This window comes from Schistocerca serialis, chromosome 1 (assembly GCF_023864345.2).
Source record: "Schistocerca serialis cubense isolate TAMUIC-IGC-003099 chromosome 1, iqSchSeri2.2, whole genome shotgun sequence".
NCBI classification, from domain to species: domain Eukaryota; kingdom Metazoa; phylum Arthropoda; class Insecta; order Orthoptera; family Acrididae; genus Schistocerca; species Schistocerca serialis.
Window position 1 is genome coordinate 202,486,697 of NC_064638.1, and position 5,849 is coordinate 202,492,545.

Below are 5,849 nucleotides of genomic sequence, written 5' to 3' on the forward strand. Positions count from 1 at the left end.
CCCAAGCACAGCAGCCAGATTTCTTGCATCTGCAGTTTCTACTACAGCGAGTTTGAGAAATGCTGATCTAATGGTTTGGTTGTTTACACTATAGTACCGTATACGATACCTAGCATTTTAGATATTGATACATCTGTAGATTAATCTATTAGTATACTGTATTTTTGGTTACCTATATCTTCAGCCAATGATTGTGTAAAATATGGAGCGAAAACTTCAGTTATAATGTTAGTGCACTTTGTACGATGTAATTGCATGTTTTTAGCGCCCTCATCACCGGAAAACACCTTCTTGCACAGTATTCTTAAATGATCTACAGCTAAAATAGAACAATGTTCAGCAATAAATAAAGAGAGGGTGCCTTCCGCTCTGCTTGCTATTCTAACTGTGGTTTTCGTAACAATTTTCACAGGTAAGGTGGTTTGTGTTTTTTTTAAATCAATTTTTTGTTTATGCTTAATAGTTTTCGAATGCTTTCTAATATCACACAATTTAGCATAAAACTCTGTTGCACATACTTGACAGCTTGCCTTGGATAAGTTTCCAACGACTGGTTTCAGCCACCCATTGAATTCAGGTTCTGCTTCCCACACTCCCCTATATTTTTGAGCGTACTGCTTCTTCTTCTGCGGTAAATCCATTATGTAAGCCACCACAACATAAGTTTCGCCAATTTATAATCACTGAAAATACGCTAAAACTCAGGCGAACTAGAGGTCATGAAACAATCTACTCACTCGGTAACTCGATGTCAGTGCTATTGTTCATTGTTTAAAACGAAATAATGTATGAGGTACCCCCACCGAATTGTTCTTGCGTTACCACTGTACATGTGGTAATAATTTGACTGCGAGTTAACATTTCGAAAAATTAGAGGTTGCTGGACAGAAATGTAAATTATTATACTTAATATTGCGTATGTTTTTTGTCATTTCGATAAATAAAGGGAGTTCAAAAGTTGAAGAATTATAGATCGATACTCTATCGACGATAACAGGCTAGTGGGTAATGAATAATGAATTGTTCTATAGTCAAGGTTTCTTTACTCTGTAGGCAATTCCCACATTAAGGTTTACTAAATTCTGAACAATGCTACATGATCTGCTAAGAACTTAACTTTTACTTAGTAAATCTAGAACAAAGTCAGTGTAGTACCCATTCAATAGTTAACATCTTAGTTTTGTTAATGAAAATATTGGGCCAAAATAGTTTTGATTTGTACTTCAAAAGTCGTCAGTACTTCAGAGGTCGCCAGATAAGTCGCTAAATAATTTTTGTCGCTAAAAAGTTTTTTTTTTGTCGCTAATACGAAGGCAAAAGTTGCCCTTTCTAGCGACAAAGTCGCCAAATTGGCAACACTGGTACAGATCTAGCTTCAAGAGAGTAGTTCGCAAACCATTCTCCTCGTAATGTGGCCTGCTTCGAATAATTATTGTTGCTAATGTTAAAAAAATGCACTTGCCCGCGAAAGGCATAGGTCCCGAGTCCTAGTCTCGGTCGGCACACAGTTTTAATCTGCCAGGAAGTTTCATATCAGCGCACACTCCGCTGCAGAGTGAAAATCTCATTCTGGTTGCTAATGTTAATAATTTTTACTGCTAAGGTTAATAATTATTGGTGTTAATGAAATAGTGTCACCACCAACTAAAACCGTATCTTATAGCATGTCGAGTGTTCTTCATTGTAATGCACGCAATATGATATGTAATTTCAGTTCTGGCGACAGTGCTTCATGAATTACAGTACATTTATTCCTTATTGCATAATTAACCCTATTTAGAAGATACGTGAACAGTTCTGGTGACATTTCAAGGTAATTAAAAGAACTTCTTGGATCTTCCGTCATAATTATTTCCGCAAGGATACTGAGCAACCGAGTTGACGTCTTTTCTTCATCTAGTCACGAATCCAAACACATTTCTTATTTTTTTTCTTATGCGGCGATTGCGCGCGACAAGCTTTAACTCCATCACAGCTCGTGCGACGTGCAGCTGCCAAAACTTTCAATTCAGACACACTCAGGGACCCACAAAACGACAAAACTGAAGTGTATACTGATGTCGCCATGTCTAGAGTCATATATGAAACTACTTGCGTGCAACTCATTCCACGCAACGAGTGGCACAGCCCAATGTCGTCGTGTAAACTAGTCTCAAGCGTAGGCAGAGAAAACATCACAGAGGCGTTTGGATTAGAAATGAATCTTAAATACTTTCATCCAGAAATTCATTTCCTGAGCCCTACACACAGCTCTCGAAACAAATAAAAGCTACCTTCTAAAATCATGCCCCTTATTATAAACTGCAAAGTACATGAATATTCCCATCAACATTACGTTCTTGCGCTTTAACTTTTGTGGACTGGCAAGACAGCCAATCCACGAGGACGGGAGGCCGAAGGGCACGCGTTTAAGCTCACGCAGGCTGGCGTGAGGTCTGGAACAGGTCAAGGTCTTATAGTAGAAAAAATAGTACGTAACTTCTGGAATACTTAACTTTAATCCATAATTGGTGAACATCGGTCTGACGGTACATGCATCACAAGATAAATAGCAAATGATAATGGCGCCTTGCTAGGTCGTAGCAAATGACGTAGCTGAAGGCTACGCTAACTATCGTCTCGGCAAATGAGAGCATATTTTGTTAGTGAACCACCGCTAGCAACGTCGGCTGTACAACTGGGGCGAGTGCTAGGAAGTCTCTCTAGACCTGCCATGTGGCGGCGCTCGGTCTGCAATCACTGATAGTGGCGACACGCGGGTCCGACATATACTAACGGACCGCGGCCGATTTAAAGGCTACCACCTAGCAAGTGCGGTGTCTGGCGGTGACACCACATTAACATTTCCTTTTAATACAAAAGTAACGTTGTAGACACCCGCTCCCATGCATTCTTCGTAGTTCACCTTGTATGTCCACACACTACATTCATAGTGTCCCACCCCAACACACTTATTACTCGTGGAAGACATTCTTACCAAGTCCCGTAAGAGTTCGGACAATATGTGTGCATCCACATAGAAGAAGAAGGTCACGGCCGATATTGCCAGAACTATATACTTAAATGATACTTAAATGATATACAGTGGCTCCGCTATTGGCGGATTCTGCCAACAACCGCCATTGGCCCGAGATGACGGATCTTTTCAAATCAATACGCTACTACGTGTGTGGTCACACTGTAGCTGTTCATATCTTCTGAACATGTCCGAAAGAGCAGACACCATTGATGACCTGCAGCTGTCTAGAATGAAGTTAGAATTACATTAAAACCTTCAGCTGCTGACGGGCGTTGATATATATCAATGGGGACAGATGAAAATGTGTGCCCCAACCGGGACTCGAACCCGGGATCTTCTGCTTGCATGGCAGACGCTCTATCCATCTGAGCCACCGAGGGCACAGAGATTACGGGACTTGGTAAGAATGTCTTCCACGAGTAATGAGTGTGTTGGGGTGGGACACTATGAATGCAGTGTGTGGACATGCAAGATGAGAATGTGGGTCTCGCAGGAGGTGTGTGTGAGATAGTATCTGCAGTCGCGCTATCCTCTGTGTCCTCGGTGTCTCAGATGGATAGAGCGTCTGCATGTAAGCAAGAGATCCTGGGTTCGAGTCCCAGTCGGGGCACACATTTTCACCTGTCCCCGTTAATATATATCAACGCTCGTCAGCAGCTGAAGGTATTAATATAATCCTAATTTCGTTCTAGACAGCTGCAGGTCATCAATGGTGTTTGTGTCGGGCCACACATTTTCACCTGTCTCCGTTGATATATATCAACACCCGTCAGCAGCTGAAGGTATTAATATAATTTTAATTTTGTTCTATACAGCTGCAGGTCATCAATGGTATCTGTTCTTTCGGACATGTTCGAAAGAACAGACACCATATCCATATAAGTATATAGTTCTGGCAATACTGGCCACGACCTTCTTCTTCTGTGCAGATGCACACATATTCCCCGAACTCTTACGGGACTTGGTAAGAATGTCTACCATGAGTAATGAGTGTGTTGGGGTGGGACACTACGAATGTAGTGTGTGGACATACAAGGTGAGAATGTGGGTCTCGCGGGAGGTGTGCACGAGATAGTCCCTGCAGTCGCGCTACCCTCTGTGCCCTCAGTGGTTCAGATGGATAGAGCATCTGCCTTGTAAGCAGGAGATCCTGGGTTCGAGTCCTGGTCAGGGCACACATTTTCACCTGTCCCTGTTGATATATATCAATGCCTGTCAGCAGCTGAAGGTATTAATATAATTCTAACTTCATTCTAGACAGCTGCAGGTCATAAATGGTGTCTGTTCTTTCAGACATGTTTGAAAGAACAGGCACCATACCCATCTAAGTATACTTTCCATCTTGTATGTATTAATCTGGCTACCCTTCATCACACAGTTCCAATATATGACTCATTTTTGTAAAGAAGTTGACAGATGACCATCCTGCAATGACCAATTCAGTTTGGGCTAAACTACACATCAGCCTGTCACAACTTCAGTAATGGTCCAATACCACACACTACCAAATCATGAAACTGGTTTTTTGTACGAATATTGCACAAGTGAATTTTCAAACTGTAAGCATATATATTCTATGGAAGAAGACACATTTCATAAATCTGAAAGACCTAACCTGTTTTCTTACATTGATGCTTTAATTAATCACAAGGGATCATGGTAGTATGATCTTAGTGACTTCTATTGATGTGTTCAGTAATTGAGGGTCCCATAGGCTGTGGTTACAGTGGCTCCGCTATTGGCGGATTCTGCCAACAACCGCCATTGGCCCGGGATGACGGATATTTTCAAATCAATACGCTACTACGTGTGTGGTCACACTATAGCTGTTCATATCTTCTGAACATACAGACTTTGGACAACAATCACTGAAATTCAAATCAGTTTGTCTTCTTTGGTAAAATCAACCGACATATTCACACACGAAATATGGAGTGTGAGAAACTGATAAGTTTAGTCGAAGAAAGAGTGACTTTGTGGCATCTTGAGGATGAAAATATCATAACTGGGATGTAGTTCAGAATCTATGGACTGAAATCGCAGGTTTATTCAAAACCACAAATAGGCAAAATCTTTATTGGAAATTTTAGGTATAGATTATAATTTCAAATATTAATTTGTTGAAGTGAAGAGGGTGATGTATCTTATATGCTTATAACTACTGTACTGGATCTCTTTTGTGGTAGGTTGTCATTAGTTGTCTACAAATTATTATTACTGCTTGCTGGCATTTTATACTAGTAGGGTAGTGACACTGTTAATATGAAGTGGTTAGCAAATGTGATATACAGTATGTATTTCCACTTTTAAGTGCTCTAGGTTATCAGAGTATTGTATGCTACACGTTATGCTTGTCTTTCATTCATGTGGTAAATGACAGTTACTGAAGGTTAATTGATGTACATCAGCACAACTTCTAAATAAATACAGCAAATCAGAGTTTTTATAACTTGCTTTTCAAGGTCACTATGAATTATCTCAAGTGTGTAGTAGAACATTTCTCCCGTCATCTCATGTACTCATAAAACCTGTCTGGTTATTTTGATAACTGAGGACAGAGTGTACAGTACTCGCCACGTTCTTTATGAGAAAGGAAGCTCATTCACACACATTTGGCATCTCTTTAATAACAGAAGCCGCTATGCAGCACTTGTATTCCCACCATAAGAGGTTAAAATCTAACCTACTTCATACACCGAATAGATTCTAAGCTAATCTGACCTCCTTGAGCCTGACAGAAACTGATGGAGGAGATTGGATGCACTGTGGCCATACTGTCGGCCGATGTTATTGGGCGACCTCTGGTGATGGTGTTTGACAACTGTTGTCA

The 5,849-nt window shown here is 40.7% G+C and overlaps 1 non-coding gene across 1 annotated transcript; it reads right to left on the minus strand.

Moving 5' to 3' along the window:
• Window positions 1-3,325: 3,325 nt before the first annotated feature.
• Trnaa-ugc (transfer RNA alanine (anticodon UGC)) lies at window positions 3,326-3,400 on the minus strand. The gene has a single exon. It is a non-coding gene; the product is annotated as a tRNA-Ala (tRNA).
• Between the last annotated feature and the right edge of the window lie 2,449 nt (window positions 3,401-5,849).